The sequence below is a fragment of the Erigeron canadensis genome, chromosome 5 (genome assembly GCF_010389155.1).
Source record: "Erigeron canadensis isolate Cc75 chromosome 5, C_canadensis_v1, whole genome shotgun sequence".
Classification (NCBI taxonomy): domain Eukaryota; kingdom Viridiplantae; phylum Streptophyta; class Magnoliopsida; order Asterales; family Asteraceae; genus Erigeron; species Erigeron canadensis.
The window spans coordinates 45,426,873-45,453,828 of NC_057765.1; the positions used below are offsets into that span (position 1 = coordinate 45,426,873).

Genomic DNA, 26,956 nt, shown 5'->3' on the forward strand with positions numbered 1-26,956 from the left:
AAGCTAAGATATCCGACAGCCTTATATTCACATCCCCCATATACATATATATATATATACACATATAATCTTGACACTATCTCTGCTGGGGATTATGTGGGTACCAATTCGGTACATGGGATCAAACGGTTCCTATCAATTTACCGTTTTTTATATATACATATAATCTCTGTGTATCATATTTACAAAATAGTCCTTCTAGTATTATATATTTACAGATAATGTTCATAAGCTGTTTGATACAATGCCTCATTGCGCTTTCCTTTTCAAGTTTTGGATACACATCACTTTTTTTTTTTCTGTGGTTTGTTTTTGGGTTTATATACTGATAATTCTGCTTCTTTAGTAGCTAATATTATGGAGTATTAGATTTCCTTTCAAGCAACTTTTATTATGCACAACATTTAGTAAGTTTTCTGAGTTGATATTACTGAAAAAGCAAGTCATAATTTTAAAATAAAATGGCTTTCAGCCAAGAGTAATTACAATCATTATCAGGTCAAGAGTTGTACATTGATGTCAGGAGCAGGAGGTGGGTCCCCATGAAGTACCAGCTTCATTCTAAGTATACCATAGGTGTAACACACGATTTGTTCAGGCAATTTATGAGAGAAGTTGCTATTTTAGGATGAAATAAACACGGCAGAAGAAATTTTTCATATGAGCATCATCCACGTCTCAGTCACGAGTCAAAGAAACAGCTGGAATGGGAGACATGAATCTTAGAGAGTTTGCTTAATTTATATGTAACACGTAACAGTTTTCCGTCCGAGAGCAATGGCAATAATTATCAGGTCAAGATTTGTACGGTGATTGCAAACATATAGGTTTTTTGCGGTCTGGAGATGGGCCAGGAGGATGGTTCCCACAAGTTACCAGCTTGATTGCAAGCATACCATAAGTATAACCCATAATTTGTTCATGCAATGAAAGATTGAAGTAAACACGAATAAGTGACAGAATGAACCCAGATATAAGGATGATCGAAGCATTAAACGGGCCAAGCCTCTGAAATGGATGTCTCAAATATGACAGAAGAAACTTACTACATACAATGTCAGTTTGGTGAAACTTCTTTACTTTTTTGTATAATTACATTATTATGACTAGAAGTTGCTGATTATTTAATGTTTGTAGATGAACAATGAGCAGCATGGTTAGATTAGTGGTAAACATCTTTGCCTCTGGAGACAGAGGTCATGGGTTCGATCCTCATCCCATGCAAAGGTTGGAGGGTCTTTTTTACCATTTAGGTAGAAACTGGAAGCAGCCTCTCTACTTTGGTAGAGGTAAGGTCTGCCTACATCTTAACCTCCCCCATACACCGTCGAGGTATTGGGGCTCAAAACCTGCGGAAGGCGGCACTGAGCAGTTACTTACTTACTTTTTTAGATGAACAATTTTGATGCGTATTAAGATATGCAGGGTGTGATTCTATGAAGTATATGAGGAAGACATACATAGGGTAAATGTGGACAATAATCCATGAAAGTCCCTTAGCCACCGGAGCAAACGAGATTAAGTATCTAATGTATAAGTGCGGAAATTCTTATACACTAGCAATCAACAATAAGAACACGAATATGAATAAACTGGAACTGTAAAGTTCTATCATGGTGGTGGAAGAATTTAACGCATTCTTGCCGCTTCATCGTGTGTAGTTAATAGGGTTAATTAGTAGGGTTAATTACTTTTGTTAACTAAACTACATATATTTGATAATGACTTTACGTAAAAGAAAGATCTATATCTATATACATATAAAGTTGTGACCTTGAAGGTGGTTTAGCCCCTCTCTTTATGATATTAATTAAAGATTTCATTAATATGGTTAATGTTAATCACCATTTTTTGTTTATGAGGTTAATGCTTAATAGGTTGTAGTGATTATAAAATGTTAAATATATGCATATATCGATGGGTTAAATGAGTTGTATTAAATATTAATGTTGAGAAAGGTGTATGTGGAACGGCTTTGGAAGTGGAAGAGTTACATCTATCTTTCATAACTCACTGATTAGATATTCTCATTCATTCATCATGTCAATTCGAATTCCATTTTTTTTTTTGTTCAATTTCTCATTTCTCAAATTATGATAATCCTAAATTCAAACCCAATTTATTTTAATTTATCATTGGAAAGTCAGAATCGGTTGATAGACCATTACTAAATGTATTGAAACTTCTAGCTTGATGATGGTTTGTTCTGTCGACACATGGTTCTTCATTTTTTAGTCATAGGTATCGATGTATAGCATAAGTTATAAAACCTATACCGTAATAATAAATCAATGTATCCAATCAATTTTTGGTGTTTTAAGCATTTGAAATTTTTTTAGATGACTTTTGGCTAGGTTTGGTTGTGTGATATTTTCATGTTTTTGGAACAATTGTACAAGTTATTAAACTAATCGCGTAAAACTTTTTTTTCATGTTTGTTGTCTTAGATTAGGATTTGTGGGTTTATGGGTCAAAAGTTCCTTTTAAGTTATGAATTAAAAGTGTTTTTCATTTATGTTTTATATGTGTTTCTAAGTTGAAATTTAATAAAGTTGTCAATGTTCCTACATATAGTGTTTGATAAAGAAATACTTAAGCCGTGCATCGCACGGGACTTCACTCTAGTTTTTTCATACAAACACTTTTTTAAATTATTTGTGTTTTACAAACGTAATTATTACATAATCACTTTATAACGCAATCCCAAACACCCTATTAATAGTACACATATCAATTCGTTGGTTAAAAGTTTTAAAACCAAGAAGGAAAAAAGATAAAGCAGTACGTTATGTCATCTCCTTTATAATTTTTATTTTGTAATATTCAAATATCGGTAAGCATGACACAATAAACAATTTCAATAAACATATTTTTAAAAGTTATTTTATTACCACAGATAGTAAACTAAATTTTGAACAATAATAAAAACTTTTAATATTGATGACATCGTAAGCCCGTATATTCGATACGGGCTTAAAATCTAGTTAGTTTTGTTATATTGCTCTAACCATGAGACATAATTTAGTAATAATAATAAATATGGTTTTCTTTCATGTCAACAAAAGTATCATCTCGTTATTGGTACATTATGATTGGATGATACTTTTGTTGACATGAAATACTCCACCACTTCCTGAATGATCTAAAGTTTTTCTGTATATATGGGATGTCCTAATATATCTTTATCATAAATAAAGTTCAAGTCTTTACCTAAATAGTAGGTAAAAAAAAATCTGAATTGGAATGGCTATTATCGTTTCATTTATTTATTTATTTTTAATCAGGTCTGCTAGAGGGCCCCTCATTTATTTAGTAGGAGAAAAAACTCCCAACTAAACCTTCCTGAATGCACGACATTTAATTGGGATAAAACCCTGCCCCTTCTACAGGACCCAAACCTACTTTGTTGAAGAACTTTATTTGTAAAAATCTATTTGTGATGTCATATTATTCTCTCAACATTTCTTTTCCTATTTGTTCATAATTTATTATTCTTTAATCTTTAAGTCTTTAATTTAACTTTTCAATCCATTTGATGAATAAAATGTGACCAGCATATAAAAACGAAATGGTCCCTACATAACCAGTCACCCATAAAACCTTAATATCAAACAAATCATTTACATATTGTTTGATCATATTTTGAATGTATTTTGAACAAGATTTTTTATTTGAATTTTATTTATTGCAATAACTTTTAAGGTGTGTAATTAAAAATGTCTGATTACTTCTTAATTAACTATGTTGTCGTATTTTTCATATTTAACATTTACATCATAATTGAAATAACTATTAACCAGTTAACTTAATATTTTTTGGGTTTCACTCAGATGCTTAAGCTAATTAAAATATACACCATAAAAGAACCAGTTATAAACATCCACGTCACCAGCTAATGTAAAGATAAATAAGCAAATTAAAATTTTTAATTAATTTTTATTTATCATTAACAAACGGTTATGATTGGATCTTATTTAACTGATTATTCATATTCAATTTCATGTGGAGACGGTTTTTCTTTTCTAAATTTCAAAAGGGGGCAAAGTAATTGGACTCCTTTAAAGTGAATGAACAACTTCGTAATATAATGGACGCAGCCTTTGTAATTGTAACGGTCATCAACTTGTATTACATTCGTATGTATTTTTTAATAAAAAAAATTTGAAATGTTTTTTATTAGTAATCGTTTTTCCCCCTTCCAATATACATGTAAAAAGACATCATTATCATTAATTGAATTAAGTATTTTAAAATACTCTTAATCATACTAATTTTTAGATTTTTTTCATCAAATAGATGAAGATCGTTCTTATTGTTCTCATTTTAAACATATTCTCACTAAAAAACTGCTTATAAAAAATAAAAATATTGATAACAATCATTAAATTGGAAAAAAAAAACAAAAAAAAAAATGTTTCATTTTGCTATATAAATATTTGAAATTTTTTTTTTTTGTGATAAAGAAAAATTGATCTATTGTTTATTTACTTGTTTTATCTTTTACCAAAAGGTACATAAATAAAATATATATTAATTATGACAACATCAAATAATTTACTTATTCTTTTTTTTTTCTTATAATAACATATTTGATAAATCAAAATATGCATGACATTTTAGTTATAAATCTTGTTATGATTTTGAACAATACTTCTTAAAATAAATAATATTGCACTAAAAGATTAAAAAAGTGAAATAGTTGTATTTACCCTTTCTACAATTCTGAGTTGACTTGTGAAAGCAAGTCCTCATATGCCCAAGAGACCAATCATTAGTAGTACTATTACTTGCGTTATCAAATATTATTGCAAAAACCTTTTGTTCAACTTTTAAATAAGTCTGACACCTTTTTAACACATAAAATAGATTATCACCCGATTTTCAAATTGTTCAAAAGCAATCGTATTATTTAATAGGCCCAAAAAACCGGTTCTTTGAAACCAACACTTCACCCGGTCCTAAAGGTAATATCCAAAACCCGTTGGAAACCGGCGATTTGGGGGAAAACCGAAACCCTTTTTTTTTGTGTGTGTGGCCAAACCGGTTTTTCTTTTGTTTTGTTCTTTGAAAAGCAGTTTGGGCCAAACAGGTCTTTTTTTTCCTCGCGCCATGAAGACTAAAAAATTATTTAAAAGCCATGCCGAATTAATGTTTCAGCCCAATAAAGTATAACCTAATCTAACCAAATCCTGATTATATATAGGGGGTTGTTCACCCCACCTTATAACTAGTTTACTTAAGATGTTGTGCTTTTATTAATCAAAACTAGTTATATTTTCTATTAATTAATATCATAGTCGTAATAACGTACGATGGAGGACGATAGTGTAAACGCCGCATTTCCAGCAGATATGATTACTGAAATTCTATATCGTCTTCCGTCCGAACCCGTCGGCCGATTTAGGTGTGTTTCAAAGGGTTGGCTGTCTCTACTTACACAACCCGAAAACCCATTGTCGAAACTGAAGAACTTATAGATCAGATAATTGAAGAACACACAATTTGAGTTTACTGCTATTTAAAGTGCACTCAAAAATAAGAGAACGAACTCACTTTTTATTTTTCAAGTTACTTCATAATGAGGAACATAACACTACTTAAATACTAATAAAAAAACTAACGGGCTACTGCCACTACTCCTAGAAAATAGGTAACAAACCGAAATATAATGAAAGACTAGACTTATTCTCTTGACTACTTCTATAAGAAAACAAACGGTAAAATAAATCAACTGAAATTATCACGTGGATATGACTTTGACTTTCAACACCTCCTCTCAATGTCATACTCCACCATGCTCATGCTTTTACTATGCTCCCTCAGCTTTGTACCAACTAGACTTTTGTAAAAGCATCTGCAACTTGCTCTTCTGAAGCAATAACTTCCAAACTGATCTCACCACTTAATACCTTTTCTCTAATAAAATGATAGTGAACTTCAATGTGTTTGGTTCTAGCATGAAACACTGGATTCTGAGCCAACTTGATTGCTGAGATATTGTCACACCACAACTTCACTGGATACTCCACTTTCTGGTTCAGGTTCCTTAACAACTCGACTAACCACACACACTCTTGGGCTGCCATAGCAGCAGCCCGATACTCGGCTTCTGTCGAGGATAGAGAGACTGTCGGTTGACGTTTGCTGCACCAAGAAACAGGGCTCGAGCCAAACATAAAAACATATCCAGTTGTTGACCTTCGTTCATTCACATCACCAGCATAATCAGCATCACAATAACCAAACAACTTAGGCTCGATTTCTCTTCTAAACTGTATACCTCTTCCTGCGGTGGCCTTGATGTACTTAAGAACTTCTTTCATGGCTACCATATGTGGCTTCCTTGGGTCTTGCATGAACCGACTAAGAACTCCAATGACAAATGCAATATCAGGCCGTGTCAATGTCAAGTAAATCAAACTTCCAACCATCTTTCTGTACCATGTTGGGTCATCTAGTTTTCTACCTTCTGTTGCATATAGCTTAACATTCCGGTCCATAGGAACCGTTGCTGGTTTGCATGAAGCCACTTGCAACTTATGCAACAAGTCAATGGTATACTTTGTTTGATGTAATACCATTCCTTTTTCTGTATAGTTCAATTCCAGACCAAGGAAGTGTTGGAGCCTTCCAAGGTCCTTCATTTTGAACCTTATAGACAAGTTTGACTTCAAAAGTTCAATTTCCTCTTCCACATCACCTGAAATAATTAAATCATCTACATAAACAAGGATAAACATGACTTTCTCACCAATTTTCTTGACAAACAAACTCGAATCAGCTGAAGTAAGTTGATATTCATTTTGCTCCAAAAATTCTGCCATCTTACCGAACCACGCTCTTGGTGATTGCTTCAAACCATAGATTGCCTTCTTCAACTTGCATACATATTCTGGATGCTCTTGATCTTCAAAACCCATCGGTTGCATCATGTAAATAACATGATCAAGTTCTCCGTATAGGAATGCATTATGAACATCCATCTGCCACAACTTCCAACCTTTACAAGCTGCCAAGGCTAAAAGAACACGGACAGTTGTAATTTTTGCAACGGGGCTGAAGGTATCTTCATAATCTAACCCCAGTTGTTGAGAAAAACCACGTGCTACCAAACGAGCTTTGAATCTATCCACTGATCCATCAGATTTCTGCTTCACCTTGTAAACCCACTTACACGTCACTAGGTTAACATCATGAGGTTTTGGAACTAGCTCCCATGTTTGGTTTGAAACAAGAGCACTCATTTCAGCTTTCATAGCACTTAACCATTCTTCATTTTGTGCAGCTTCTTGAAACGTTTCTGGCTCACTTAAACTGTTTTCAGCAATAGCCACCTTAGCATACATGATTGCATACTTTGCGTTAGGTTTCTTCTGCCTTTCTGACCTTCTTAGCTGTGCTTGTGGACTTACTATTTCTTGACTGGGTTGTATAAGCACAATCGGTTCTTCCTCGGGTGCATCAGAAACTTCTTTTTCTTCATCAACAATATTCAGCTTAACCATAGAGGAATTTACATCCTCAACCAGCTTCTTTGAGTCTTCAACCAACTGATTTTCAAGCCCCCACCACGAGGACATCTCATCGAATACCACACTTCGTGAGACATGAACTTTTCCCGAGTTTGGTTCAATACATCGCCACCCTTTTCTTTCCGGATCATAACCTATAAAGATACATCTAGTCGCCTTTTTCTCCAACTTATCACGAAACTGGTTAGGTACAAACACATAACACACACACCCAAAAACCCGAAAATAATGAACATTGGGTTTAACACGTATTAACCTTTCAATCGGTGATGCATACTGTAAGTTTTGAGATGGGGTGCGGTTGATCAGGTAGCATGCTATGCGCATAGCTTCTTCCCAAAAACGACTTGGAAGGTTTTTGTCATGCAACATACTTCTCATAACTTCAGCCAAATGCCTGTTTTTACGCTCGGACACACCATTTTGTTGGGGTGTGTTTGGACAAGTAAGCTGGCGTCTGATTCTTTGTTGTTTCAGGTATTGATTGAAAGTATTTGACAAATACTCTCCTCCGTTGTCTGACCGCAAACACCTTACTTTGCATCCAGTTTCTCTTTCGGCTTCAGCTTCAAATTCTTTGAACTTTTGAGGCACCTCAACTTTTTCTTTCATAAAATAAACCCATGTATAGCGGGAATAGTCGTCAATAAATGTTACAGCATACAACATACCTTTAATGGAAGCATGTTTAGTGGGCCCCCATACATCTGAATGTACCAGCACCAAAGGTGCTTCAGCTCAATAATTTGAGCTGTGGAAGGTTTCTTGGTGTGCTTTACCATACTGACATCTTCCACAAGCAATATTCTTGTTGACTTCAAGCTTAGGAAGCCCGGTAACCAGCTCCCTTTTCATCATCAAATCCAGCTTATCGTACCCCACGTGCCCTAGCCTATGATGCCATAAATCAGCATTTTGGGTATCCTTCGTCTTCTCAACAAAAGCACTTTGTGCAGATAAAACATACACTGCCTCTTTCTTGTGACCCGTCAAAATTGGAACAGAGGTGGTCTTAAATTCCTTAAACACATACACCTCTTTAGGCCCGAACAATTCATATTTTCCCTCATCGGTCAATTGAGGAACCGACAGAAGGTTCTTCTTCATTCCCGGGACATGGTAGACATCTGAGAGCTTCAATTCACATTTCTGATCCTCAGATGGGAAAATGACATTTCCTATATGCGCAATCTGGTGACGCGAATTATCAGCAATAACAATGACTCTACTGCCTTTGTACTTAACCGGATTGCTTAGTTTTTCCTTATCACCAGTTAGATGATTTGAACAACCTGAATCTACAATCCATTCACTTAATTGGTTTGTAGGCTTACCAGCAGTGGTGACGGTTAGGGCAGAGGTCGGTGACTCTTCGACTTGAGCGACGTTAGCTTGTACATCCCAAGCTTCTTCCTCTGTAACAGCAGCATTCCCTGATCTGATTGCTTAGTACGACAATCCCTTGCCATGTGACCTTTGCGGCCACAGGAATGGCAATTGAACGGAAACCTTTTTCCTTGCCATTTTGATCTTCGTTCACCGCTTGATTCCCCACGATACTTATCAGATTCTCCTCTTTTCTTGGGATGGCTTTCTGATTTATTTGGCCTGTAGGGCTTATTATTAAACCCTTTGTATCGTTCCTTTCCTTTAGCTCTATTGTTCACATATAGGGCTTCAGCTTCAGACTTCATTGTTGAATTGAGTGAGGTATCACCCAACTGCTTCGTCAACGCCTCTTGTGATGCTAAAAGGTTTTCGAATTCGCTGAGGGTTGGCTGTGTAGGCCATCCCTGTATTGCTGTTACATAACTTTTATACTCTTGATTCAACCCATGAATGATTATTCGTTTCATTCGTGCGTCACCGATTTTTGATTGTGGGTCCAGCTCGCCTATCTCCCTGCACAGCGTTTTAATTTTGTGAAAGTATTGTGGAATCGTCAGATCCTTTTGAGACACCGATAACAGTTTGTTTTCTAAGAGTTGCAACTTCGAGTCGTTCTTCTTAGAAAACAAAGTAACCAGGGTGTCCCAAGCTTCTTTCGGTGTCACCGAGTCACTTATGTGTTCCAATACTTCATCTTCCACTGTGGTCTTCAGAACAAACATGGCTCTGCCGGCCTTAATCTTCCATTTCTTCAACACTCCATTCTGATCTTCTCGCAGGGGTGACGTGGTATCCGTCCCGTTCACAACTTCCCACAAGTCTTGGCCTTGCAAATACGACATCAAGCAAGTGGACCATGAGTTGTAGTTGTTGTTGTTCAATTTCTTCACGCCACCAACTAATTGGATCTCCGACATGATTGGATTGTGAACCGTATAGGCTCTGATACCAATTGAAGAACTTATAGATCAGATAATTGAAGAACACACAATTTGAGTTTACTGCTATTTAAGGTGCACTAAAAAATAAGAGAACGAACTCACTTTTTATTTTTCAAGTTACTTCATAATGAGGAACATAACACTACTTAAATACTAATAAAAAAACTAACGGGCTACTGCCACTACTCCTAGAAAATAGGTAACAAACCGAAATATAATGAAAGACTAGACTTATTCTCTTGACTACTTCTATAAGAAAACAAACGGTAAAATAAATCAACTGAAATTATCACGTGGATATGACTTTGACTTTCAACAGAAACAACCGTACCAAGCAGCACCACATGTATGTGTCGCTAGATAGGTGGACAATGAGTTATGTATTGTATTCACGCCCACCTATTGATGATTACCGCCCTTTTTATCATATAATATATCCAACACATAAATTACCCTTTGAATTTACTGATGATGCAAGTGTGGATTTCCGAGGCTCTTGTGACGGCCTGGTCTTGGTCTCTCAAGGGACGGGCATGCACCCTTACGACACACTCACGCTTATGAACCCAACTACTCTGGAATCCGTGCAATTACCGCAATGCGGTTATAATCCTCCTCCTCGGAATGGAGGGACCTACCTCCGTTTCATAATGCATGGATTCGGTTATGATTCGGCCACTGATGATTACAAGGTTGTTACCCTTGCTTTCTTTGGACAGCAATATCAAAATACAGATCTGGTTACCCAAACTTTTGTTTACAGCCTCAGAAGTAATACTTGGAGGCAGCTATTCATTGATAGCCCTTATGATATTCGTGGCTGGTCTGATGCCGTTTTTCTTGATGGGTTTCTTCTCTGGAATGGTAGGTATAAAGATTTTTCACACCTAATTGTTGCTTTTAGTTTAGCAGACGAGAGTTTTAGTCAAGTACCCGTACCCAATTTATCTCCTGTTACCAAGACCCTCCTTACATATTGCCGACTAGTTGTCCTTGGTGGAAAGCTTGCCATGTATATGTATTCCAGATGTTTTAAGTTTGAGATTTGGTTAATGAATGAGTACGGTGTCAAAGAATCTTGGACTAAGATTCTTCTTGATGATAATGAGTTTACCGAGACAGATTACACAGTTTTTGATGATGATGATGGTCATGGCAAAATGTTGGTGGTCAACAATGGTCATATGCGGATATATGATTTTGAAAAAACAACTTATATTAAAAGTGTTTATTGGATATCGAGGTTTTATCTTTTTGCTACTTATGTTGAAAATCTCCTCTCACTAAAAACAACTCATGCCCTGGATATCTCTCCGGAAACACAAAATAGTGAAGTTGCTTTACCAAAAAACTTAAACCCCATTTACCATCATCTATTTTGCAACAAATTTTTACGGCTTGCTAAGGTCTTGAATGATAAAAGGGCAAGCTTAAGAAAGAAACGCAAGAAAGGAAAGGCCGAAGAGAAAGATAAAAGAAAAAAGTTCAAAAAATCAAAAACAAATCCATCTTAATAGCGGGGGAAGCCGACCTCACCAATGATAATGTTTCTCTTGGAGATTCCTCAGAAAGTGGATACAAAGATTCGAAAATCAAAATAGTTGTACTACAACCACATGCAACGACTATAGCATTCCAGAAGATTGTGTTAAGTCATTTACTTGTAATAGTTTTGAGTTAAACATATTGTTTTGTGTGTTTTGATAAGTCCGGAAGAACTTAGCAAATTCAGGCGAGATTTGTAGATTCTGACCAGCTCGTCTAGATTGGTATATATAGTGATTAACCATATCGTTGAGAGGTTAATCATCAGTTTAGTTTCTTGATTAGCAGAGTATGTTGATTGTATTTTGATATTATACCAAATTAATAAAAGGCTTCCGCTATTGTTTAATTGTGTTCGTTGTGTTTACTATTGTTGATTGGGTATAATGGAGGATTCCGCACTTGATTATATTTTTTTGATAATTCTGTGTATCTGTGTGACCAGGGACTTACAATCTGCTTTAAGATCGGCTACTGGGAATGGACTATACATGCCCGGTAACTCCGAGGTAGTGCTACATCACATTGGTACTGTCTGCGTTGTTGTTACCTGAGTCGATATATATTTTGATGTTTCATATTGTTTTGTTTCTGTATGTATTGGAATTGGAATATAGATTGCGGACATCATTAACTTATGTAAGGATGTGTTGGTAAACGTTATTTGAGGTCTTGAGTGATCTCTGTTTTCAGTTTTATTTTCCAAATAATTGGAACATCTATTTTTGGGTAAATTTGAGGTTTACGGGTTTCAAGGGCATTAAGCAGGCTGCTGTTATTTGGGGTTTGCCTAATGGAAAAAAGTTAGAAACTGCCCAAGTCACGTGAAGGATGATATCTCCTTCTCTTAAAGAGAAGAGGTTATGCTGCTGTCATTAAACAATACGTGTCAAGCAATAATGTATGTTTTAGCAATAAGCTTAGGTGTTGATGATGAAATTGCTGTGTATTTGATAGTGTTTATACTGTGTGAGAAATTGCTTTTTGTATGATAGTGTTTATACTGTGTGAAAAATCTGTGGTCGATAAGGGAATAGGTTGGGGTGTGTGTTTCAATCAAGTCGTCATTTTTTCGGCCGTTTAGGTAAGAAGTTCATGGTTTCAGGTAAACGACTATTATGTATCCAATGAGGCTTTGTGGTTGCATAGCATGTATGTGTTTTTGTGTAGTTTTTTTTGTCTGTGCTACCATGTATTTTTTATTCTCATGTGTTTTTACCATAACAGTTTGGAACATTTTTTGGAAATAGACATTAAAACTTCCATTTTAATGTTGATTTAAGCAGACAAATAATCTCCACAATAGTATATGTAATTAGTGATCTTTTTGTATTAATTATATATGAATGAGTGATCAGTATTCTGTGTGTTTTTGGTATGGATTTGGTTGTTTCTTCAACTTTAATGTGTAGTTAATTTGGTTGTTTCTTAATTTTTCGCCCTAATTTGGCTTATTGAGTTGAGGTTTTATCGGATCCATTGTGTTATGTGCTGGAGAAAAGACATTCAAAACTGAATTTATTGGTATTTTCTGGAATTCATTTGTTTTAGCAAGTGATAAAAGGACCACAACGTGAAAGATGTCTACGATATGGTAAATGGCTATATGTGGTTTTCTGATACAAAGGATCAATCTCATAGAACGTTTTGGGTTCTTTTTATAGTGATCCTTTGTGTTATGTGCAGGGGAATAAGACATATTTAAAGCTGAATTTATTGGTGTTCTTTGGGTATATAGGTAAGTCTTTTATTGATCATTCATTCGTAAACACATGTTATCTTTGAGTATATGCATTATGTCTTTAGTAATATTCTTTTCTTTAGGCCCAATTTTAATTTGTTACTGCATATATTCTGCAAGCACATAGCATGTATTAAGGGTGGGTTCTCATGAACTCATGATGATTAAAGTAATAGTCCATTTGTATGTCAAGCATCACTGATGAATGTCCATATGCAGGGAGTTTTGTAACATGGTGAAACGGATATTGGTATACTCGAGTCAAGACGTGAAGAAAACGAAGGCTGCAAGTAAGCTTTTATGGATAGATAATGAGGCATCGTGTAGCTTGGAGGCCGTTGAAAAGTGATCAACAACGGTGCTTTTTTTTGGATTTTGATTTGAGACGATTTAGAATCCCTATGAAATCGTAACTCTTAATGGATTAGTCTACTCGACTATATATAATTACTATTTCTAAGCTACTCATTATTTGACCCATTCGATTATAAATGGATTGAAATTGCAATATGTAATTTTAATGGTCTCCGTCATTCGACTTTGAATCCCTATGAAGTCGTAACTCTTAATGGATTAGTCTACTCGACTATATATAATTACTATTAATAAGCTGCTCCTTATTATTTGACCCATTCGATTATAAATGGATTGAACTTGCATTATGTAATTTTAATGGTCTCCGTCATTCTTTCTCCAACTTATGTCAAATTGTTGGCCTGCAAAAAAAGATTGGAAAATGGTTGTTTCATGTTTTGCTCAAGTTGCTCAGATTATGGGCAAGCCAATATTTGGCTACATAGTTGTAATTTCTTTTTGGATTTTTAGTTTCATTGCTAATTACACTTATGGAATTTTAGATTAATGAAGTTGAGTTAAATATTTATTCATTGCTAATTGCACTTATGCACTTATGGATCCGGAAATAAATCTATTCAATAAATCCGCGTTTGACGCTGAAATAAATCTATTCAATATGCCGGTTTTGACATTTGGCCCATTTATTAGTTTATATGTAATGATTTTTTACATATAAAAAATTTATTATAAAACTTACATCATAAAACTTATTTATAAATACCAAAATAATCTTTACAAGTATGAAAGAGTTGAAATTGCAGAAGTTAAGAGTGAGTAAGAACTTATTGGACTTTGTTTTTATCAAGTTACACTTTTCAAAACACATGTCTAATCTTGTGTACAGATTAAAAGCATGGAGGCCATTTTTCATTACGGTCATCGATTGACTGACTCAGATGAGATAATCCCGTGTTTTAATAACCAGTGTGGAGGAATGCGTGGCTACAAAAAAAAAAAAAAGACTAAAGTATATATAGCCGATTGTTTGTATAATCTATTGCAATCCTTTTCATTTATCAATAAATATGATGATTACTACTATTGCTTTGCCCTCTGGTTCAAGTGTTAAATACACATTTATTTACAAAAGTAAAACTTTATAAATTCAATTTGCAAATCCATTGCTTTTGGTCGGAGATGATCATGATGGTGATGGTGGTGATGGTGGTCGGTGATGATGATTATGATGTAGTCCTAATTGGTCCTAAAATAAGGGATGATTCTAAAATAACTCACCCATATATATATGTAAAAACTGTTTTTAAATCCTCTTCTCTTAAAGAGGAGACTTAACGCTTAGGTCTATATCCTCTTCTCTTAAAGAGGAGACTTAATGCTTAGGTCTATATCATCTTTTCATAAAGAGGAAACTTAACGCTTAGGTCTATATCCTCTTCTCTTAAAGAGGAGACTTAACGCTTAGGTCTATATCCTCTTCTCTTAAAGAGGAGACTTAACGCTTCGATCTATATCATCTTCTCTTAAAGAGGAGACTTAAAGCTTAGGTCTATATCCTCTTCTCTAAAAGAGGAGACCTAATGCTTAGGTCTATATCCTCTTCTCTTAAAGAGGAGACCTAACGCTTAGGTATATATCCTCTTCTCTTAAAGAAGAGACCTAACGCTATATCCCCTTCTCTTAAAGTGGAGACCTAACGCGTAGGTCTACCTAACGCTTAGGCCTATATCCCCTTCTCTTAAAGGGAAGACCTAACGCTTAGGTCTATATCCCCTTCTATTAAAGGGGAGACCTAACGCTTAGGTCTATATCCACTTCTATTAGAGGGGAGACCTAACGCTTAGGTCTATATCCCCTTCTATTAAAGGGGAGACCTAACGCTTAGGTCTATATCCCCTTCTATTAAAGGGGAGACCTAACGCTTAGGTCTATATCCCCTTCTATTAAAGGGGAGACCTACCTAACGCTTAGGTCTATATACTCTTCCCTTAAAGAGGAAACTTAACGCTTAGGTCTATATCCTCTTCTCTTAAAGAGAGGACTTAACGCTTACATATATATCCTTTTCTCTTAAAGAGGAGACTTAACGCTTAGGTCACATCCTAAGTGTTTATATGTATTTTTTTTTTTATAATTTGATGAGTAAAAATGAAAATTTGATAATATACAAGGAATGAGTTAGATATAGCCTATGTTTTTTAGAAAAATCTAAAACATTGTTTGTTTACAAATATTTAAAAGAATATTTAGTTTTGTAATATATTTGAACTAGCCCCGCGTTTCACGCTGGCTTTAAGCCTAGTTACTTATTATGTAGCTGGAATCTTTATGTAGCTAATTGTGGTCAGGGTGTTGGACTTGGTTTTGATTCTATTGCATCAGTGTTTAGTTTTTTTGGAACAGTTACAGGAGTGTATCCGGTTTGTCATTTTTTAGAACGAAATTTTAGAAGAATACACCATCATTTGTATTTAAGCATAGATTTTGGTAAGGTAATACTCATATTTGTATCAATCTTAAGTTCAAACTCTCTCTATGCTTGCTAAGGCAGATTGATAGAGCTACAGCTACACAAATGATTTCTAACATGGAGTACAAACTACTGTATTATACTATGATACACAAGGGTTATTCAGATATTTGTTTTGTAACTTGTAAGAAAACAAAGTATCAGGTGGCTATGAAGTTTGCAAGGTTATGTTCCTTTGAATAAAGAATCACGAATACACACATAGGTTCGTACAGTGAAGATGTTTCTAAACTACCGTTTATAACAAAACAAAAGTGTTATTTGGTAGATAATAGATTAAAACTTAAATAACATAATTTCCATTGGAAACCAACCCCCTCCTAGGACCATGATGCGGTAGCATCTAAATTGATACAACTCATGTCGAACGAATTCGAATATTTCACCAGAAAGACAAAAAACTTAAACCCCATTTACCATCCATTTTGCAACAAATTCTTAGGGTTTGCTAAGATCTTGAATGATAAAAGGGCAAGCTTAAGAAAGAAACGCAAGCAAGGAAAGGCCGAAGTGAAAGATAAAAGAAAAAAGGTCAAAAAAAAAAAAAAATCCATCCTAGCTAGTAGTTGGGAAAGCCGACCTCACCAATGATGATGTTTTTCTTGGAGATTCCTCAGGAAACGAAGAAAGTGGATCAGATTTTGGCAAAGATTCGAAAATCAAAATAGGTGTACTACAACCATGCAATGACTATAATATTCCAGAATTACTTGCAACAGTTTTGAGTTAAACATATTGTTTTGTGTGTTTTGATAAGTCCGGAAGAATTTAGCAAATTCGGAAGTGTTTTGTAGATTCGGACCAGCTCATCTAGATTTTTAGTATATATAGTGATAAACCATTTGAGGTCTATGGGTTTTAAAAGGGCACTAAGCAGGCTGCTGTTATTTGGGATTTGCCTAATGGAAAAAAGTTACAAACTGTCCAAGTCACTGTTAAAAAATAAAATAAAAATAGAAACTGTCCAAATGACGTGAAGGATGATAATAATTATTATCTAGCTAATTGTGGTCCAGGTGTTGGACTTGCTTTAGATTCTATTGCATCAGCGTTTAGTTTTTTTGGAACAATTACAACTTACAAGAATCAATTATGGTAGTCCTTTTTTTAAAACGAAATTTTAGAAGAATACACACCATCATTTGTTTCTAAGAATAGATTTTGTTAAGGTAATACTTAGGTAAAGGTTTAGAGCCAAATGTTTGGCAAATTAGCAAGTTTTGGCAAAGTTTAAGCCAATTACAAAGAGCCACGTGTCTAAGCCAATTCTTGCCAATAACTAGCCAAACTACATGCTATAAGAGGCAATGGTGTAGTGCCACAAAATTGGCAAATTGGCAAGTTTGGCAAGCTATCGGCGAATCACAAATCGCCACGTGTCGTTGCAAAAAATGGTGGTGTAGTATAGGAAAACTAGCCAATTTGCCAATTTCAAAAGTAAATAAATGTAACCGGAATTTATAAAACGTAGTTGCCGGAAAGCTAAAAAAAGTGACTTTTTTTTGTAAAAAATAAAACTTAGGCTCAGAATTTGGGGGTCGGGAATTTCAGAAGTCGGAGACGCCATGGCTGCTAACCCGAAGGGTTTACCCCGCCAAGATATGCCCCGGATCATCCGAGTCCCATTTTTACGAACATTTGTATCATCATCGCCCATTTTTTCCGGAAACCTAAAAAACTATTCAACGATATCATCATCGGTTACGAACTACTTTTTTCGGCTACCTATTGCTTTAATGGAACAAAATTCGGCAACAACGCCAAGGAAAAATCTGGCAACGCTATCGCTAACACTACCAAGGAAAAATCCGGCAATGTAAATAGATAAATATACATAAATATACGTATATAAGCAGGAGTCTAACTGGAAACCCAAAAAGGGCTCGCCGGAAAACATCCCGAAGTAGTAGTAGCAGCAGTTAACCAAGAACCCAAGAAAGGGCTCACCGGAAAACCACACGCCGCCGTAGCAACAGCAGCAAAGGGCTCACCGGAAAACCCAATAAAGGGCTCACCGGAAAACCGATGCAACATGCAGAAGCACAGGAAGCACATCGGAAAACCGGAAACCCCAAAAAGGGATCACCGAAAAACCAAAGGAACAAGTAATAACATAGCCAACTACACCCCTGCAAGGCCAAACAAAGTTTTGGCCGTAAAAATTGAACGTTTTTGGCGGGCGACGACCGGAAACCCCAAAAAGGGGTTTCGGATCTCATCGGAAGGATGATATATCACTTTAGGAGCATCGATAAGTTTTATCGGCACGTATTCCGGCAATAGAAGCCAAGAAAAACGTAGATCAAGCCTCAAAAACGAAAACCCCCAAAAAAATTTTTAGGTTTTCGGCAATAGCACAAGAACAAAAAAAAAACGGTCACAAAACAAACGCTCCCAACGTTCACTACCATCGGCCAAAACTAGCCGATATATATATATATATATAGCCAATACTTGTCGATTTTGCTTGCCGAAACAAGTCGATATAAGTGCTATAGAGTAGCCGATTTGCCGATGCTTGCCGATGGTTTTTGCCAATAAAACTTGCCGACTACACCCTTGCTCCTAAGGGGCAAGGGTGTAGTGCCAAAAAATTGGCAAATTGGCAAATTTTGGCTAGTTTTTAGCCAATGAGAGGAAGCCACGTGTGATAGCCAAAAACTTGTCAATACTAGCCGAAATATAGCCAAATTTGATGGTGTAGTGCCACATTTTGCCAATTTTTGCCAATTGAAATAGTTTCAAAAGTTTCAAAATAAACCCTAAAGTTTCATTAAAATTAAAAACACAATACAAATACAAACTAAAAACATTACAAATAGGAATTAAATAAAAAGACAATACAACTAAAACAAGTTATCACATGGCCACCCGTATTTTTCGGAAATGTCGTGTTTGCATTGCAATTGTATTTTTTGCCTTCCCACGACCGGGTGGAGGTGGCGCATCCACCTCCTCGCCAGAGGTGTCGCGCACATCATCATACGCCTCGTCGGGTTGTGCTTGGACATCATCATTGTCTTCAAGAAAAGTGATCGTGGGTTTGAGTGGGTTGGGAAGGAAGTTCAAAGCGGCACATGTCGATTTGCACGGGGAACCCATCGCTTAACAATTGAGAGAAGTCGTGGTCGAGGTTTTAGGTTTTGTTTTGATGTTGGTTAGAAGAACCGCCCAAATCGTTGTTTTGATTTGAAGAACCGACAAAATCGTATTGTTGTTCGACGGGCCGAGGAATTTGAAACGGGAGTTGATTTCTTGGTGCTCGGTATGTTTTGGATGATTTTTTTGTGGGACTCATTTTAAAAAAAATATGTAGAAGAGATGAGATATGTAGAGAGTAAGTAAAATTTTTAGTAGTGGAAATGAATGTATATTCTGTTGTATATATAGTAAATAAAGATGGGGGTAAGTTTTGTAAACTTTTTTTAAAAAACGGCCACTTTGACTACAAAACAAAAAAACAAAAACACGCTCCCAACGTTCAAAAGTGCAGACCCAACGTTCACTTGTGTCGGCCAAAACTAGCCGATGAAAATTGCCAAGTGCAATGTAAATAATCATGAAGCATATAAATCCTCAATGCTTAAGCTTATTTCCTGAAAAGCATGAAGAAAAAGTGTCAACTACGAAAACGTAGTTGGTGAGTGCATAGGTTTTTATATAAATCTTGGTACCTCACCGTTTTAATACTTAGAAAACTGATTATTATTACATTTCGAAATATCCAAACCATGTGATCGACAAAATTTTCATATCATGTTATCAAGTTTCCAAATACCATAATGTCATATCAAGACTTGGAAAAATCCATAGTAAAATTTCAGGTTCTCATTTGTCAAATCATCATGAGAGAAAAGTATATAAATCGATCAATCGTATATCATACAAAAATCATTCGGTTACCAAACCATTTCAATATCACCAATTTCAACGTCTTTCAAGATATCATATGAGGGACGATACCCAATGCGTATGTTCAAACAATTTCCAATTATCAACAATATTAATATCAATTTCACTTAGCCACAATGACATAATTTAATATCAATTTCATTTAGCCACAAAGGCATAATTTACATAATTTTGATGAGTAAATGCTTGAGTCACTACTAAGACCGGTTATGTCCAAAATAATAAGAAGCACATGCCGTCAATCACGTGCAATAATAGTAACAAAGGGGTCGTGCCATGGAGACGACCAATAAAGTAGTAGAAGGGGGCGTGGTATCTGATTGACCACTGATATAGTAGTTAGAGCACCGCGTGGTCGGACTGGGAATGATGGTCGTCACAAAGGCAAACCAAACATCCCACCGTTACGCGTTGGGTGAGGGGACAAGTCCTAGTTGCGCAACTCTCAAACTACAGGCCTCTCGAAGAGTTAATAGTAGTGTACCGAAAGAAAACGGTTTGACAGAACTCAAGCTCATCATAAGACATTTATCACATTGAACATACGATATAACTTCATTTCATAATCATAATATCAAGAATCATTTCATATATATATATATATATATAAAGCAATTTCATTTATATATCATGCTTTTCACCCCGATGGTTAAACACACAAAATAGTTTGAAAGGGGGCTATGACTCACCTTGATATGCCGCATATTATACTCGTCTATCCAAAATGGGTACTTCCCATCTATAGCTTCCTTGACCATATATCCATTATGTTCCTCCATCATATTTCAAGCCAAGACTATCCCTACGATAGGACTAATATATGTAAGTTCCTATCTTAAGCCATCACTTAGAAATGCCACTTTCATTATGTTGCTATCAATTGTGGAATCCAAGTATATTGCTAACATTCGCATTATTTTGGTTGTAGCGATTGATGGTGTAAAAGGTTACTTTAATTACATGCGTAGTTATAAGTTGTTAGATTTTTGGTAGCTTGGCTTCATTTGTGGTTTCACTTGGCATCTTAGGTCATCATGTAGAAATATCTTATTAAGTTATGTTATCCTTATTCATCATTTGTTGTGTAACCGATTTTAGCGCGAATCAGCATTTGTGATATCAGTAATAGCTTGGTTAACATAATTACTTATGTCAATCTCACTTAATTATCTTTGTTTTATTTTGATTACACTTATCTCATGAAATTCGTTTAAGTGTTATGGGCCATTATCAATTGGGCCTTAGGTGTCATGGAATTTTAAATGTTTTGGGCTTACATTAGTTATTGGGCTTACATTAGTTATTGGGCTTTACCTTATTTGGGTTAGGTGCATAATGGGTCATAGTGGTTATTGGGCTATAAGGCTTATTGGGCCAAGTGGGCCTACGGATTTGTGTTCCTTATGGGTTCATTATTTGGGCCGGGTTAGCCCATTATGGTTCTTAGTTCATTACATAGCCCATTATGCCATTTATAAGATTACTTACAAATTTTCTGTTTTATACTTTATTTTTAAGAAATGTTAGCTACTATTTTGGGGTCAAGACGAATTATTTGGACGTTCATGATTTTTACACAGTGACTTATATGTATCTAGTATTTTTGTGAATTTTTGGTGAATTTTTAGATGATGTTTGGCGTCCTTAAAAATTATCCAAACACAAACTATCCCGAATGGGCACTGCTTGCGACATCAGAAGTTTTATAAAAGTTCTTGATGTTCTGATTGTTAGAAAAATCCCATGATTTTATTTAAACTTCAAGACACATTGAAATTACGTTCCACCAAGTATGACCTCCTGGAACCTTATGGATTAGGAGATAAAAATTGTTAAAGTTTATAAAATATTCAGACAAAATAACAGCTTTGACCAGTTTCAGTAGAAAATTCATATCTTTCGTTCTGTTTAGTATTTTTGATTAATTCCAGTTGGAGGTTACACTTAAATCGTTCCTCTACAACTTTTATTTTGAAAGTTTTTCTTGAAAATGCCCTCACAAAATCAGTTTACCCGTTCTAAGACAGGAGATCAATTCTGTTAGAATGTTTATTGGTTATATCAACTCACCAATGGTGTTGGTTGCTTGCTTTAACCTCTAGATTCCCACTAACAAGATTATTACTTTATTTTGTATCTCTTAACATCAAATATACAGATTTCAATCAATTTCAAGTTCATCAATCATCCTTAAAAGATCCATCTCAAGTCCCATATCAAAACCAATTTAAACTAGTGCAAATCTAAGCATGCATGTAATCATCTCATCATATTAACAACAAATCTTTATCCATCTTCAATTCAACAACTTAAAAACATATTTTTATGAAAAACTCCAGAAATATATTCATCAAAATATATAAAAATATGACCATATTTCAAAGGAAAAATCACTTTAAAAGTTATTTAATCTATAACAACACTTTTGGGTCTTAAACTTGTTGAATCCTTGAATCTTTCTTCTAGATTTCGACATGCATGAGCATGAGGAAGAAGATTCTATCAACTTGCCTTCATCAAGTGTGTTTTTCAAAGAAAACATGAAGAAAATATAACCTTTTTGATAAAGATCTTTGAGTATAAGTAAGAACAAGATAGATTAAACAAAGAGATGAAGATTTATACCCTTGATGAACTCGGTTTTGGAGATGATTTTTGGGCAGAAATTTCGTGGCCTTTGTGCTCCTAATAACCCTTATTCCAAGCTTGAAATTGTAACACCCCAACTAAGGCGGAACAATGAGATGTACAGAAAGTCGAGTATTCAAAACAAAGGATTATAAATAACATTCACCATAGTTTTATTTGATAAAAGAATTTACAAATGTACAAGCATGTGAACCAATTTCCAAGTACAAATGCGTCCATCGTACTTGAATATTAAGTTCACGAAACAAATAACAAGCATATGAAGTAGTATACTACAATGATCAAGGCGGATTCCATTACCTATCACAAGGTTTGATCTTTGACTCCAAAGGAAAATGCAAATAATCATGAAGCATATAAATCCTCAATGCTTAAGCTTATTTCCTGAAAAGCATGAAGAAAAAGTGTCAACTACGAAAACGTAGTTGGTGAGTGCATAGGTTTTTATATAAATCTTGGTACATCACCATTTTAATACTTAGAAAAACTGATTACTATTACATTTCGAAATATCCAAACCATACGATCGACAAAATTTTCATATCATGTTATCAAGTTTCCGTATACCATAATGTTATATCAAGACTTTGGAAAAATCCATAGTAAAATGTCAGGTTCTCATTTATCAGATCATCATGAGAGAAAAAGTATATAAATCGATTACTCATATATCATACCAAAATCATTCGGTTACCAAAATCATTTCAATATCACCAATTTCAACGTCTTTCAAGATATCATATGAGGGACGATACCCAATCCGTATGTTCAAACAATTTCCAATTATCAACAATATTAATATCAATTTCACTTAACCACAAGGCATAATTCAATGTCAAATTTCATTTAGCCACAAAGGCATAATTTACATAATTTTGATGAGTAAATGCTTGAGCCACTACTACTACTATTTTTTCAAAGTCCAATAATAAATAAATAAATCTTGCACAAGCTGTCAATCAAGTGCCGTAATAATAATAATATAAAGGGGTCGTGCCATGGAGACGACCTAAGTAAGGTAGCTAGAACACCCGTGGTCGGACTGGAAGTGGAGGTTGTCACAAAGGCAACCAACCTTCCACCGTTACACAAATGGGTGGGTGGACGAAACCTAGTTGCGCAACTAACTAACTACAGGCCTCCATAATCGGAGTAAATAGTAGTGAACCGAAGAAAGCAGTTTGACAGAACTCAAGCTCATCATATAAATCATTTATCATAATGAACATACGAAACAACTTCATTTCATAATCATAATATCAAGAATCATTTCATATATATGAAATAATAAAAGCAATTTAGCTTATATATCATGCTTTTCACCCCGATAGTTAAAACACATAAAATAGTTTGAAAGGGGGCTATGATTCACCTTGATATGCCACATATTATATTCACTTATCCAAAATGGGTACTTCCCATCAATCGCTCCATCATACATCCGTCACGTTTCTCAATCACATTTGAAAGCCAAGACTATCCCTACGATAGGACTAATACACGTAAGTTCCTATCTTAAGCCATCACTTAAAAATGCCACTTTTATTATGTTGCTATCAATTGTGGAATCCAAGTATATTGCCAACATTCGCATTGTTTTGGTTGTAGCGATTGATGGTGTAAAAGGGTACTTTTATGACATGCGTAGTTATAAGTTGTTAGATTTTTTGTAACTTGGCTTCATTTGTGGTTTCACTTGGCATCTTAGGTCATCATGTAGAAATATCTTATTAAGTTATGTTACCTTATTCATCATTTGTTGTGTAACCGATTTTAGTGTGAATTAACATTTGTGATATCAATTTATAGCTTGGTTAACATAATTACTTATGTCAATCTCACTTAATTATCTTTGTTTTATTCTGATTACACTTATCTCATGAAATTCGTTTAAGTGTTATGGGCCATTATCAATTGGGCCTTAGGTGTCATGGGCTTTTAAATGTTTTGGGCTTACATTAGTTATTGGGCTTTACCTTATTTGGGTTAGGTGCATAATGGGTCATAGTGGTTATTGGGCTATAAGGCTTATTGGGCCAAGTGGGCCTACTAATTTGTGTTCCTTATGGGTTCATTATTTGGGCCGGGTTAGCCCATTATGGTTCTTAGTTCATTACATAGCCCATTATGCCATTTATAAGATTACTTACAAATTTTTTGTTTTATACTTTATTTTTAAGAAATGTTAGCTACTATTTTGGGGTCAAGATGAATTATTTGGACGTTCATGATTTTTACACAGTGACTTATATGTATCTAGTATTTTTGTGAATTTTTGGTGAATTTTTAGATGATGTTTGGCGTCCCTAAAAATTATCCAAACACAAACTGTCCCGAATGGGCACTGCTTGCGACATCAGAAGTTTTATAAAAGTTCTTGATGTTCTGATTGTTAGAAAAATCCCATGATTTTATTTTAAGTTCACAACACATTGAAATTACTTTCCACCAAGTATGATCTCCTGGAACTTTATGGATTAGGAGATAAAAATTGTTAAAGTTTATAAAATATTCATACAAAATTACAATTTTGACTAGTTTCAGTAGAAAAATCATATCTTTCGTTCGGTTCAGTATTTTTGAGTAATTCCAGTTGGAGGTTAATCTTAACTCATTTGTCTACAACTTTTATTTTGATAGTATTTCTTGAAAATGCCCTCACATGCCCAATTTTCCCGTTCAAAGACAGAAGATGGATTCTGTCAGCTTACTTTGTTTGCCCAATGCATGCCTTTACTTTATGGCTTCACCCAATACTTATTTTGGCAAACCCAATACATTTTGTTCATCCTAATTCATCTCTTCATCTTTCATTAGTGTTTTCTCCAGATTTTATATCATATTTTATGGACAAATCATGTGATGAAGGTGATGAATTTATATTTGTGTTCTTGTGATTTCGGTTAGTGACATTTATGCATTGTTTGGTCTTGAATTCTTATAAAATCCTTATTTCTTGTACTAACTTCATAAATCCCAGATTATTAACATGTATTTTAACATCAAAATATATATGAACTCATCAATTAAAGACCCATCTCAAATCTCAAATCAAAACAACTTAAACTAGTGCAAATCCAAGCATGCATGTAATCATCTCATCATTTTAACAACAAATCTAATTTATCCATCTTCAATTCAACAACTTAAAAACATATTTTTATGAAAAACTCCAGAAATATATTCATCAAGATATATAAAAATATGACCATATTTCAAAGGAAAAATGACTTTAAAAGTTATTTAATCTATAACAACACTTTTGGATCTTAAACTTGTTGAATCCTTGAATCTTTTCTCTAGATCTTGACATGCAATAGCATGAAAGAAAAGATTCTATCAACTTTCCCTCATCAAGTGTATATTCAAAAGAAAACTTGAAGATTCATAAAGAAAACATGAGTTTTTGATAACACCTTTAAGCATAAACATAAACAAGATTTTACTCTAGTGAAAGGAGGGAAGATTATACCCTTGAAGAATCACTTTTTGAAGATGGTAATAGGCAGATTTTTCGTGACCCCTTAAAGCCTCCAACAACCCTTATTCACACCTCAATACAACCCTTAAACTATGCTTACAATAACCCTTACTTAATCTATCTTAAACCCTTATTATTAGTATGTGTTTATGTTGATTTTTCTTGCTTTTCTTGCCCTTTTTCCTGCCGAAAATAAGAGAGAAAAAGAGAGAGGAGAAAGTTGTTTTGAGAGAGTAAATGACTTGTGTGTGTAAAGTGGTGTTTAGTATGTGTTTGTGGTGAGTTCCAAGACTAAAAAGACATGCAAAGTTTGAAAAGGAGATGTATGTGTGTGGATGTATGGGGGATGGCCAAATAGGGGGAGAGGGAAGGGTTTTCTCTTCTTTTTTTTTTGTATAAAAATAGTGTATATATTGTAGTGTAAGTATAGGTTAAGTGGGTATTTGTTTTGTAAGTGTTATGTTAGTTAAATGTAGGTAATTAGTTGTTTTGGTTAAAAATATATAAGTGTATGTATATGTCATGTATATATGTATGTATGAATATATTCTTGTATTTTTAGTTGGTTACATAAGCTATTATTTGTAAACTTGTATTTATTTTTAAGCATATATATACTTACTCATTATTTAAGCACTTTATGTACATATAACTTACAAATATTTTCGAGATGGAAATTTTTATTTTCATGGCCATATTTACTTAAATTTGGTTTGGTGTTTAATTTGTTGGACAATTTATAGGAATTTTGAATGTTATCTCAACTTGTGAGTCTTACATTATTGTTTATATAACTTAATTGATGAACAATAAAAATTTTTGTTCAAAGGTATTTTATGAAGTTCATTTAAAACTAGTTTATTGCTTGAGATTATCTCAAATGATTTTAGTTATTGTTTATGGCATTTCTAAGGCATTTCA

The 26,956-nt window shown here is 34.5% G+C and overlaps 2 long non-coding RNA genes across 2 annotated transcripts; both read left to right on the plus strand.

Moving 5' to 3' along the window:
• The first annotated feature begins 1,255 nt into the window (after nucleotides 1–1,255).
• On the plus strand, nucleotides 1,256–1,828 carry LOC122602061. The gene is made up of 2 exons (XR_006324149.1): nucleotides 1,256–1,289; nucleotides 1,426–1,828. It is a non-coding gene; the product is annotated as an uncharacterized LOC122602061 (long non-coding RNA).
• An 11,000-nt stretch (nucleotides 1,829–12,828) lies between these two features.
• Nucleotides 12,829–13,686, plus strand: LOC122598898. Its single transcript, XR_006323773.1, has 3 exons — nucleotides 12,829–13,001; nucleotides 13,094–13,145; nucleotides 13,368–13,686. It is a non-coding gene; the product is annotated as an uncharacterized LOC122598898 (long non-coding RNA).
• Nucleotides 13,687–26,956: the final 13,270 nt, after the last annotated feature.